The 13382-nt window shown below is 43.4% G+C and overlaps 1 long non-coding RNA gene across 1 annotated transcript; it reads right to left on the bottom strand.

The window, feature by feature from the left end:
- Positions 1 to 2554: 2554 nt before the first annotated feature.
- LOC123930907 lies at positions 2555 to 12997 on the bottom strand. The gene is made up of 2 exons (XR_006816177.1): positions 12650 to 12997; positions 2555 to 2718 (listed from the first exon to the last, which is right to left on the bottom strand). It is a non-coding gene; the product is annotated as an uncharacterized LOC123930907 (long non-coding RNA).
- Between the last annotated feature and the right edge of the window lie 385 nt (positions 12998 to 13382).

The raw sequence follows: 13382 nt of genomic DNA, 5'->3' as shown, positions 1-13382 counted from the left end.
CTGCGGGGCACCTGGCTGGCTCAGTCAGCTGAATAGCCAACTTTTGATTTCAGCTCAGGTCATCTAAGGTTCTGGCATTGAGCCCTATGTCAGGCTCCCTGCTTAGGGAGAAGCCTGCTTCAGGATTCTCTCTCTCCCTCTGCTCCTCCTCACCATGCCTGCATATCTCCCCCCTCTAAAACAAATAGATACATCTCTAAAAATAAAAATAAAATAAAATACCATCTGCTAATTGTTGCTTTCATTTAGAAACAAATATATTGCTTTTGTTTCTAACAATCTATGTTCACTTATCAATTTTTGAATTTATATGCACAAATTACATCATCTATAAGTAATGGCTCATTTGTTTCTTCCTTGCCAACTCTTAGGCCATTCATTTTTCTATTTGTTTTACTGCACAGACTAGGTGCCCTAGCACAGTGTGGAAGAAAAGTGGTGAGAGGAGGCACCCTTGTCTTGCTGCCAATCTCAAAGGGAACAGTTGTAATGTTACTTATATTATATAACATTAGTTATGCAGTTTGCTACAAGAAACTTTACCAGATTAAGGCATTTATTCTTAGTTTGCTAGGAGGTTTTTTTATTTTTTTGTTTTTTTGTTTGTTTGTTTGTTTTTTTTTAAATAAAATCATGAATAGGTGTTGCATTTTTTTGGTCAAATACTTTTTGGATCCATTGACATCATCATATAACTTTTTCCCTGTCAATTACATTAAATGATTTTCTAATGTGAAACCATCCTTTCTGGGACAAAGGCAACTGAACTGTGATATATTGTCCTTTTTATATTTTGCTAGATTCTATTTGCTCATATTTTATTTGTGACTTTTATATCTAAGTTCATTAGCGAGATTGACTTGTAAATTAATTGTCTTAGGCAGGTTTTGGTGTCAAGTTTCTACTGACTGAAGAAACTGACGGAAGCTACTCTTTTTCTTTCCTTTTTCTTTTTAAAAAGATTTTATTTATTTATTTAACAGACAGAGATCACAGGTAGGCAGAGAGAGAGGAGGAAGCGCGTTCCCAACTGAGCAGAGAGCCCGATGCGGGGCTCGATCCCAGGACCCTGGGATCATGACCAGAGCCGAAGGCAGAGGCTTTAACCCACTGAGCCACCCAGGCGCCCCTTTTCTTTTCTTTTTAGAAATGATCCCTGAAAGTATAGTCTTTTTTTCTTTTCTTTTTAAAAGCAGGCTCCATGCCCCAGTGTAGAGCCCAGCATGGGGCTTGAACTCATGGCTCTGAAATCAAGACCTGAGCTGAGCTCAAGAGCCAGATGCTTAACCAACTGAGCCACCCAGGCACCCAAGCTGCTCTTTTTCTATTTCTTGAAAGTCTTTGTATAAGGTTGGCATTATTTCTTCCTTAACTGTTTGGTAAAATTGACTAGTGAGGCTTTCAGAGATGTTAGAGGGGAAAGTGTCTAATTATAGATTCATTTTCTTTCTTTTTTTTTTTAAAGATTTTATTTATTTATTTGACAGAGAGAGAGAGATCACAAGTAGGCAGAGAGGCAGGCAGAGAGAGAGGAGGAAGCAGGCTCCCTGCAGAGCAGAGAGCCCGATGCGGGGCTCGATCCCAGGACCCTGAGATCACGACCTGAGCCGAAGGCAGAGGCTTAACCCACTGAGCCACCCAGGCGCCCCATAGATTCATTTTCTTTAATCATTGTAGGACTATTCATGTGTATTATTTCTTCTTATGTCAGTTTTTAAAAATTATTTTATTTATTTATTTGACAGAGAGAGAGAGAGATCACAAGTAGAGCAGCAGGCAGAGAGAGAGGGGGAAGCAGGCTCCCTGTGGAGCAGAGAGCCCGATGTGGGGCTCGATCCCAGGACCCTGAGACCATGGCCTGAGCTGAAGGCAGAGGCTTAACCCACTGAGCCACCCAGGCGCCCCTCTTATGTCAGTTTTGGCAAGTTCTAGTATCATTATTATTATTTAAAGATTTATTTATTTATTTATTTGGGGGCCGAGGGGCAGACAGAGCCAGAGTCTTAAGCAGACTCCATGCTGAGTGCAGAGCCCGACACTGAGATCGTGACCTGAGCTGAAACCAAGAGTTGGCTTCTTATGACTGTGTCTCCCAGGTGCCCCTTATTATTATTTTATCAGGAATTGTCCACTTAGTTTATTTTCGAAAAACTTTTGGCTTAAGATTGCTCTGGTATTCTTTCTTATGTTCGTTTTTGTTTTAAAAATAATTCTCTCTCTCTCTTTTTTAAAAAAAGATTTTATTTATTTATTTGACAGACAGAGATCTCAAGTAGGTGGAGAGGCAAGTAGAGAGAGAGGAGGAAGCAGGCTCCCCACCAAGCAAAGAGCCGGGGTTCGATCCCAGGACCCCGGGATCATGTCCTGAGCCAAAGGCAGAGTCTTAATCCACTGAGCCACCCTGGTGCCCTCCCCCTTTTTTAAAACAGAAAAAAAAAAAAAACCCAGAAGATTATTAATAGTATATCTCATGGATATACCCCTTTTTCTCTTTTTTTAGGCAAGCGTGGAGAAAAATGTGTTCACATCATTAAATAGATGGGAATCCAACACATATCAGTAAAGCAGTTTATTTATCCCTTAATTCTTTGAACCTTAAGCTGTATGCCAGAAATCAATTCTGATCCATCTCCAAAACATAGTTTCATGATTTCTCAGCTGACAGTTTGTCCAGTCCTCCCCCAATTTTGTTGGATGCAAAATGTTGGAAGCAAAAACCTGAAAAGCAAAGATTTGCACAAGGATTCATTATCTAGTCATTAGAGTTCCTCCCTTTCTCAACACCAGTGTGAGTTCTAAACCTCTTTCTTTGGTCACCAGAGGATTTTCTGCCCCAAGAGCATGAACTGAGGATAGGAAGAAAGTCAGGTTTTCTTTTATTTCTTCTTTTTTTCTTTTGTATTTTAAGAAAGTGGATGAAGGATGGAAATAGGAAATGGCTAAGTCCTACACAACCAGGGACTTTCTCAGGCTGATGTGTTTAGAGCATTGTCCATTGGAAAGATGAGGATCTGGGCATTAATTTCCTTTCATTTGTCCCTGCGTCTGCCTGTTACAGAGGATAGCAATGACGTACAAAGAGGGTGTGGTGCCAGGTACCCGGTTGTGCACTCAAGAGGCATTGTCTTCTTTAATCCCCATTTTACAGATGAAACCGATACTCAGGAGTGTTCCCAAGAACACCCAACCAGTAACTGGCAGGCTTAAGGCCGAAGCTCTGGTCTGAACCCAAAGCCTGTGCCATACTGCCTGGGGAACTCAAGTTTCTCACAACTGTGGAATTTTAATCTTGGAACCCCATTAGAGACGCTCTCACCCATCACCTTAGTTTTGCAAAGGAGAGCCTGCGACAAAGTAGAGTCAGAAAGTGGCTTCCACAATGTTCTCCACTCAGGCAGTAAAAGGTACCCGGAGTTGGGGGGTGGGAGCTGGAGGAATGGGTGGGAGCCTCACCCTGTTAACATTCTGATACCAAGGGCTTCTGCACAGTTTCTTTTTGAAGATAAATGCTTAATGGCAATAGCTGAACGAGTTCTTTAATCTCTTGGGAAATTCCTCTGAGAGGCAAGGGCATGGCTGAGGGGACTTCGAGGAAGCCCAAAGCAGATGCTACAATAGCTTGGCTTCTCTTCAAGGGATTAAATAAGCAGGGGCTGGATAATCTTATCATCAGTGGGCATTCCAAGAGGGTAAAAGTCAGCAGAGTCCTGACCCCCAAGGACAAACTAACTGCTGATCGAGGTCTCAGAATGAATCTGAATCCTAGATCTTCACTGAATCCTCAATCCAGGCACGAGGGAATGGGGAGAGCCTGGGCAAAAGCCAGGAGGTGAGGCATATGCTGTCTGATGTGGGGACTAGGCTGTTTAAGCCAGAGGTACTCCCCATCTCTTTGTGGCCACAAAAGCCCACGATAGGGTTATGGAAGGGAGGAGCTTGAGGCTGAGGATCCTTCAGATCTCCTCTTTCATCCCCTTTCAGAAGGATTTGATACTGGGGTGTGTTAGTTTCTTATTGCTGCTGTAACAAATGACCATGAACTTGGCTTAAAACATTTATTCTCTTACAGTTCTGGAAGTCAGACCTCTGAAATGAGTCTTAGAGGGCCAATGCCAAGGTGGGAGCAGGGCTGGTTCCTTCTGGAGGCTCCAGGGAGAATCTGTTCCAGTCTCTCCTACCATCTGGAGGCTGCTCTCATTTCTTGGCTCCTGGTTGTATCCCTCCCCTCTGACTCTGACCTTCCTGCTACCCTCGTATGAGGACCCTTGTGATTACACTGGGTCCCAGGATGATCCAGAATAATCTCCCCATCTCAAGATCTTTAATTTAATCACACCTGCAAAGTCTCTTTCACCATGTAAGGAAGAACATTTGGGGATGAGGGCGTGGGCATCGAGGGCGGGTATCGCCAGCCCTCCACACCAGGACAAAGCAGGTGCAGGGACTTCAGTCTTCTACGGAATTCCTTCTGGGACCAAATTCCGGGGTGCCTTTGTAAGCACTCCTTCCCCTCCCCACAGTCCAAGTCAGATGAATTTATTTCCATCTCTAGTTAAATCAATATTCAGTGTTTACATTATCATGACTGTGTAATAGAGTTCACGGATGGGCTGTGTCGTGACCTCCAGCCGCGTTTTCCTTATCCTACCGGCTGGTTTTTTCCCAGAGTTAATAACTGCCTTGTCTTTCCTTTACTTACCTTTCTAAGCACTTGTTTATATTTCCTCCCTAGATTCTGGATATGACCATACAATTCTCACTCTGATCAAGCATATCAGAGAATTAGCATCATCATCCTCAAAAGAACCTCACAGGTCACCTTTGAAGGGTGCCAAGGAACCAACTCATTATTTGAAAGATGATAAAGCAATAGAAGAATCAAGTGTGTCTCTGGCTTTTTCAGGAACCCCTTTCTCTGAAGCTGAAGATCTTGGTTCTTAATGGGATTAACGCAGTTACCGGCTTTATGTTCTCAGTATCCCTGTATCCGTTTATGCATCAGTATCGTATGTCTGTACCGTATTTACACCATCTCTATTTAAATTGTCTACCTCTATGTCATTTCCATCTACATAATTTATTCTTTTATGTACATTCTATGTCACCTTTATGATATATATGTCTATACCATCTATCTATATCAATACCATCTGTATATACCTATGCTAATATTATATATTCATACCCATAGTCTGTATTTGTATCTATTATTATTATATATTATAATATTCTTATGATATCATTAATAAAAGCCACTTAAGATGTTTTGCATTTCTTTTTGCTTTCAGGGAAGATTGGGTCCACACAGCGTCCCAACAACACAGATATGAAGCTGGGGCCCAGACCCAGCGTTAATACTCCCCCTCGGAGAGACTTGCACACACCTGTCTTTCAGACTCAGAAACCTTCAGGTAGGTCTCAGGCTTTTCAAGGGCCCTTCATATACTACCTTACAGGGACGCACCCACGCGTTCACGAGCGCCGACCCACGGAGAGTCAGCACAGCGTGCACAGGGCACACCCTCTGCCCCACACACAGACCGTAGTTTTTTCCAGTAGTAACAGGTAACGAATGTTCCAGGGCCCTATAACCCTCTCCAGCCCAGCACCCTCGCGTTTAACCGCACCGCGTCTTGCACTTGCCCCAAGGATCAGACCCTCCGGACCACCAGATGGCGCTGCAGCCCACAAAGGAAGGCTCCAGGTGCAGGGCTGAGGCGGGAAGGTGGAGGGATGGGGGGCGGTGAAGTGGGGACAGAAATGGCCGGAGAGGTAGAAGGGAAGACACGGAGGGAGAGATAGTAACAATAATAAGAGGATCCCGTTTAATTCTCACAAAATCCCACGGGAACTACACTCATGATTCCGTCCCATCCTACCAAGAAGGAAACCGAGGCTCAGAGAAGCAATGTCTTGCTAAATCTTAACGTATCCCTGCAAACTATAGAGCATTTTTTTTGAATTTGCAGTAGAGAAAGTAAAAATTTAGCTCCTAATAAGAAAGTAAAAATCTGCCCGGCTCTGCGGCAGGCTGGCGTAATCGCAGGACAAAGCCAGCTGCAGCGTTAACAGGAAACAGTATTCTCCTAAGGTCACCCTGCAACTGGAAATGTCACAATGACTCTCCTTCTTGAGTGACTACTGCTTTCTTACTGAGAAAAACTTGTCCTTTAGGTCATAGATGATTGCAGGTGTTGCCGTTTGAAGTTAAGATGGGAAGAATGAAGCATTCCCCCCCTTGTCTGGTAGATCTAAGGCACTCTGATATTGGGGAGCAACTGTGGTTTCCAAGCCAAGTGCAGAACTTTGGGTAAGGAGCTTCTGAATACACAATTCTATACCTAACTTTCAGAGTTCCAGGTCAACAAAATCCTTCTGAGACCCTTCTCAGGGTCTCAATTTTTTTTTTTTTAAAGATCTTATTCATTTATTTGACAGAGAGAGATCACAAGTAGGCAGAGAGGCAGGCAGAGAGAGGGGGGGAAGCAGGCTCCCTGACAAGCAGAGAGCCCGAAGTGGGGCTCGATCCCAGGACCCTGAGATCATGACCTGAGCAAAAGGCAGAGGCTTAACCCACTGAGCCACCCAGGTGCCCCTCAATTTTTTTTTAAAAGATTTTATTTATTTGAGAGAGAGAGAGAGAGAGAGAGAGAGAATAGGGGTGGGGGGAGGGGCAGAGAGAGAGGGAGAGAGAGAGAATCGCAAGCAGACCCTATACTGAGCCCTGATCCCATCGTGGGGCTCAATCCAGGACCCTGAGATCATGCCTGAGCCAAAGGCAGAAGCTTAACAGACTGAGCCATCCCAGTGTCCCTCAGCTGTTTACGTGGGGCTTGATCTCAGGACCCCGAGAACATGACCTGAGCCAAAATCAAGAGTCAGCTACTTAACCGACTGAGCCACCCAGGAGCCCCAAGTGCAAAGCTTTTAATTAAGCACACAGCTTAATAAGACACATTCATAATAGAATTTGGGGGGCATCCTGGATGACTGTGTTTTGCCCTGTTTCCAACCGATACCCACCAGTTATCTCCGTTATCTAGAGTACTTCTGCCTGTTCGAAATCTTCACACCTATCGAATCATATACTAGGTATAGTATGCATTCTTTTTCTAAATTCTAAATCTTTTGAGGGGAAGTAATTTCAAACACGCAGAAAAGTTTCAAGAATATATATGGTACAATTAACATCCATCGTACTCTTTACCCAGACTCATCTTGGGTTAACATCTTATCCCATTTCCAATATAATTTGTCCTGTCTCTCTCTCTCATCTATCTTACACTTTTTCTGGATCATTTAGGGTCAATCGCACACAACATGGCTGTTTACCCTTAAATCCTTCTGTGTGTGTTTCCCAGAAACAGAGATGTTCTCTAACACAGCTGCCACAGTTATCAGCTTGAGTAGAATTAACATTGATAAAATACGTTCATCTCTATTCTTTTTTTTTTTAAAGATTTTATTTATTTATTTGAGAGAGAGTGAGAGAGCAAATGAGAGTGAGAGAGTGAGAGAGCACAAATGAGGGGTGGGGCAGAAGGAGATGCAGACTCCCTGGTGAGAAGGGAACCCGATGCAGGCTCAATCCTAGGACCCTGAGACCATGACTTGAGCTGAAGGTAGAGGCTTAACCGACTGAGCCACCCAGGCTCCCTCTACTGTTTGCATTCTAATTTTGGCAATTTGAGAAGCAATTTGACAACTTTGAAAAGAAATGACAGAATTTTGTTGTTGTCTGACTAGTAGCACACTCCAGAGGCATCACCATAATTAAAAGTGAGGTCTCCTCCGCGAGATCCCTAGGGTTTGATCCAACCTCTGCACCCCATCACCAAAGAGACCTTGGCCAGGTCATGTAACCTTTTGATGCCTCAGTTTCCTTAACAGTAAAATGGGGATACTTCTAAGGCTACATAACTAAAAATATTTATAGGCGAGTTGATACAATGTCTGGAATTTGTTTCAAAATAATCCGGGTTTTGGGGGTGTGTGGGGGAAGGGGCTGTGGTGAGAACGAGATTGGCCATGAATATATTTTATATCTACCTTTGTATATGCTCGAAATCTTCCACAATGAAAAAATTTTTTTCAAAGAAAGAAAAGAAAAATAAATGTGAGGGAGGGTGGAGATTATTATTAATCACCTGCCTTTGGGTGGGTTTAGGAGGAGGTGTTAAACAATTTAATTTAAATTTAAATTAAGCATTTAGAACACTGCTTGGCTAATGTTGTTAGCTAGTACTTTTTATTTTGTTACCACCTGGTAGTGCTATCTCCCAGCTCCACAGGCAGCCGGAGGTGGGGGCGGGTGATGATTATTAGTCTTGAGTTTGAATTCTGCTCTGCCACTTCATAGCTGAGATCTAAGCATTGACTATCTCTGAGCCTTTGTTCATTTATAAAACGCGGGCAATCGTAGTATCAACTTCCACGTTGTTAGAATGATTCAAAGACAATAATGTAAAATGCTTGATGAAGGGTCTGGTGCCTTTCTGGACACCTTTTTCTGGGGCTGGATCTCCCTCTGGGCACAGGTTCCTTGTTTTTCCTGTGGAGATTCTACTACGTCCAAGTCCTTGCGAAAATCTGGAGAGGCTACAAAGAGGGTGAGAACTTTTTCCATTCCTGTTGCAGATTAGTCCCCCAGCCATGAGATAGTGGTGATCTTTCTAGAAGATGGGAACTTTTAGAAATCCAGTGTTCTTGAGATAATGGTTGAGACTTGAGACCCCGTGAATCAGACTCCCATTTCATTACCTGTAACCCACCTGACTTCACCAGGCTGCCCTTCAGTTTCCTCCTTTATAAGGAGGAATCATATCACAGTCATATCATGAAGACTCAATATGATATTATAGGGGAAGCATTTAATGGAGGCTTGGTGAACAGATAGTGGCTCTTGGGGTGCCTGAGTTCAGTGGGTTAAGCCTCTACTTTTGGTTCAGGTCTTGATCTCAGTGTCCTGGGATGGAGCCCAGCATCGGCTATCTGCTCGGCAGGGAGCCTGCTTCCCCCTCTCCCTCTGCCTGCCTCTCTGCCTACTTGTGATCTCTCTGTGTCTGTCTGTCAAATAAATAAATAAAATATCTTTAAAAAAAAACAGTGGCTCCTATCAATGTGAAAATATTAAGAAAATTAAGCTAACATTTTGAGGGCTCATAGGTGTAGGGTATATAATAACACCATGAATTCTCATGATAACACCAGGAGATTGATATGGTAATGATTCCCCCATAGGATTGGAGAAGGTCAGTGAAAGTCACTTCCTAAAAGTCACACAGCTGGCACATGGCAACTTTGGGATTTATTTTATTTTTATTTATTCTTTAAGCTGGATCTACTGAGAGAGCACATTCCAAGCAGAAGAGCTAGCCAGTGCAAAGGCCCTGAGGCAGATGGGCATGGTGTGTTCTCAAACAGCAAGGGGGCCCCTGCAGCTGGATTTGAGTAAGCAAGAGCGGGGAGAGGTAGGTGAGGAAAGAAGCCTCCCTCATCCAGGTCTTTGCTCAAATACTCTCCTTCTCAAGGAGACCTCCCTTCTGCCCAGCATTTCTTTTGACCCCTTCCCTACTTCATTTTTGACCATAGCACTTACCACCCATCTGATGTACCATATACTTTGCTTGTTTGTCATCTGTTTCCAAACACTCCAGACTGGAAACACTTGAAGGCAGGAAATTTGTCAGTTTTATTTGTAGCTTTTGTCCTAGGTACATAGTAGGTACCAAGTAAATGTGTTGAGTGAGTGAATTAATAAAACTGATGGAGGGGATGGATATTAAACAAAGTGTGGTCTAGCCATACAAGGGAGTATGATTCAGCCTGAAAAAGGAAAGCAATTCTGCTCCCTACTCAGCGGGGAGTCTGCTTCTCCCTCTACCCTTCCCTCTTCTCCTTCCCCTGCTTGTGCTATCTCTCTCTCTTTCAAATGAATAAATAACTCTTTTAAAAAAAAGATTTTATTTATTTATTTGACAGAGAGAGAAAGATCACAAGTAGTCAGAGAGGCAGGCAGAGAGAGAAGGGGAAGCAGTCTCCCTGCTGAGCAGAGAGCCTGATGCGGGGCTCAATCCCAGGACCCTGAGATCATGACCTGAGCCAAAGGCAGAGGCTTTAACCTACTGAGCCACCCAGGCGCCCCAATTAAAAACAAATCTTAAAAAAAAAACCTCTTGCCCAAAATCTAGTCCACAGCCTTCTTAAGATTGCTTGTCAAAGACAAATGCAAATCTTACAAGTCTTCCACACAAATACTAGTAAAAAGCTTTAGACATTGAAGTGCATAGCCTTAATTTCTTGTTTGCCGGACACAATGTGGATTCAACTACAATTAACAAACGAGTGAGTTTTCTATTGTACCTGATTTGTGGCTGAAATTTTGTAATGAAATCTGTAATCTCTGAGTCTGTCTGCACATCTCTGTATGGATGTATGTTGTGTATAGGTTTTTTAAAATTTCATCTCTACCTCTGATGGTATTGTCAATATTATTATTTTTAAAATTTTTTTAAAGATTTTATTTATTTATTTGACACAGAGAGAGAGAGATCACAAGTAGGCAGATAGGCAGGCAGAGAGAGAGAGAGAGAGGAGGAAGCAGGCTCCCCACTGAGCAGAAAGCCCGATGCGGGGCTCGATCCCAGGACCCTGGGATCATGACCTGAGCAGAAATCAAGAGTTGGACGCTTAACCAACTGAGACACCCAGGTGCCCTGCCAATATTAACTTGTAAAACAGTACTGTTTAACTAGCTTAAAGATAAGCACTTATTAGTTAAGTATTCCTAAAACTCAGAAATATAGAAATAACCTAAATGTTTTTCAAGTTCACGTGCTCTGGGATAATCTTCAGTGAATAAAAGCTAGTTTAAGTTTGTTGGTTTAGGGACGCATGGGTGGCTCTGTCGTTGGGCACCTATCTTCGGTTTAGGTCATGATCCCGGCATCCTGGGATCAAGCCCCACATCGGGCTCCCTGCTCAGCGGGAAGCCTGCTTCTCCCTCTCCCAATCCCCCGCTTGTATTCCCTCTCTTGCTGTCAGATAAATAAATAAAATCTTAAAAAAAAGAATTAATTCTATAGGACTGGATGGAGTGATGAGGATGATTACAATATTTTATGACATTTTGAAAAAATTGCTGGTTCTTTATTCTTTTGTTTTCCAGATTTAAGGACCCTTTTCTTCTTAAGCTAACTATTACCTCAGCAATTTGGTAAAGTATACTTTTGGGAACAAAGATGAGACGGTTATTTTTTCTGCCTACCTGTTCGCTCCAGAATTTGGAAACCCTCCGTGAGTATTTTATTTTTATGGCAATATAGTTATTTACCTAAGTTCCATAAGAATCTCTTCTTGTAACAGGACATGGTTGGAAACATTGGTTATATTACCAAAGCTTTGTGGAATGTCATATTTGACACACTAATGCATAGACTCAGATAGGACCTGACAGTCTTAAGGAACTAAGGTTGACTTTATGGAGCCAACGAAGCTCCATAAAACTGGCCAGGTACTTTGCTTACAGGGTTCCCAGAACCTAAGGAAAGTCACTTCTTGGTCAGCCCAGGAGCCTCCGGATATTTGGGGGACCTCGAGAAGAGGGAAATTCACCCAAATGGACAGGTATTGCAGGCAAGTTATGATGAGCCCTTGGCTTGGCTTCTTATCCTCCAGAGACTTTTATTTTATTTTTAAAATTATGTATTTATTTACTGGAGAGAGAGAGAGAGAGACTGAGCGAGGATAAGTGGGGGAGGGGCCGAGGGAGAGAGAGAAGCAGGTCTCTCCACTGATCAGGGAGCCCAATGTGGGACTCAATCCCAGGAACCCGGGATCATGACCCAATCGGAAGGCAGACACCCAACTGACTGAGCCACTCAGGCGCCCTCTTTTCCTTTTTGTAATGCAACTGCCCAACAGAAGATTTCATTTCTGAGACAGCCACTTCAATATCTCTCTCAAATAAGCATAGTGCCAGTCTCATGCCTAGAGAGAGTTAGGCCACCTTCCCCTACTCGGGCCCCTTGGTTTTAGAGATCTTGGCTGATTTTGATAACTGACCATTTGGGCCACTTGGTTTTTTTCTCTTCCTATGCTTTAAATTTCTGCTCTAAATTCATCCAATAAAGACTGAATCTGCAAAACCCTAGGCCACCACTCTTAGAATCCCCAATAAAAGTAGAACCCTAGGCCTATGGGTTCCTTCTTTCTTCTTGCAACCTCACTGTATGACCTCAGGTGTGCTGTGTAATTCCCAGGTCCTATAAGCCATACATTTATTTTTTTATTGTTTTTTATTTTTTAAAAGATTTTATCTATTTATTTGATAGACAGAGATCACAAGCAGGCAGAGAGGCAGGCAGAGAGAGAGGAGGAAGCCGGCTCCCCGCTGAGCAGAGGGCTCAATTCAGAGCTTGATCCCAGGACCCTGGGACCATGACCCGAGCTGAAGGCAGAGGCTTTAACTCACTGAGCCACCCAGGCGCCCCGACTTTTTTTTTTTAAGCTTCTTCATGGTTACTGCTGAAAGGCATCTTGCAATCGTAATAAAACCCACCAGGGCCAGTCCAACCGCGACACTGATTATTGATTGGCCAGGATGGACACAGAACAGCAAGGCGTTTCAAGTCCTGGCTCCCCCACTTACCAGCGAGTAATCTCTGTGCCTCAGTTCCTTCAACTGCAAAATGGGGATAGCAGTATTCACTTCTTGAAGCCATGGAAGGATTGAATTAATAACTGTAAAACATTAACACTGCCTGGCCCAGAGTAAGTGGTTAATAAAAGCCCCTATTTTGGTTGTTTGAAGAAGCCCATGGTTCAACATAAGTATGATGTTAACTATTTACTCTTCTAGCCCCTAAATTCAATGTTTCCCCCAGATAAGTGGGCTGTAAAATCAAAGTACATTTAAATCTGAGGCCATATAATTTATTGTCTGCACTGGGATTGTTTTGAGAGCCAAGGAGATATTATTAATAATTAAGCCAGAGGGCAGCTGGCCCGCTCAGTCGGTGGAACCTTGACCTTGGGGCTGTGAGTTTGAGCCCCACGTTGGGTGTAGAGATTGCTTAAAAATACGACCTTCTGTTTTTTTAAAGATTTATTTATTTGAGAGAGAGAGTTGGGGGGGAGGAGCAGAGGGAGGGAGAGCGTGGATCTTAAGCAGGCTTCCCACTGAATGAGGAGTGAGGAGCCCAAACTGGGGCTCCATCCCACGACCCTGAGATCACAACCTGAGCCAAAACCAAGAGTCTGGCGCTTAACCGATTGAGCCACCCGGGCGCCTCTCAGTGAAATCCTTCCCGATTTCCTTCTTGAACATATACCTTTGTTCCCCGTAAGCCAGGAGGCCACCTTGTCTTATCTAGCTGTGAGGG

This window comes from Meles meles, chromosome 19, assembly GCF_922984935.1.
Source record: "Meles meles chromosome 19, mMelMel3.1 paternal haplotype, whole genome shotgun sequence".
NCBI classification, from domain to species: Eukaryota; Metazoa; Chordata; class Mammalia; order Carnivora; family Mustelidae; genus Meles; species Meles meles.
The sequence above is the reverse complement of the archived record's forward strand: the minus strand, read 5'-3'. Positions and strand labels throughout refer to the sequence as shown.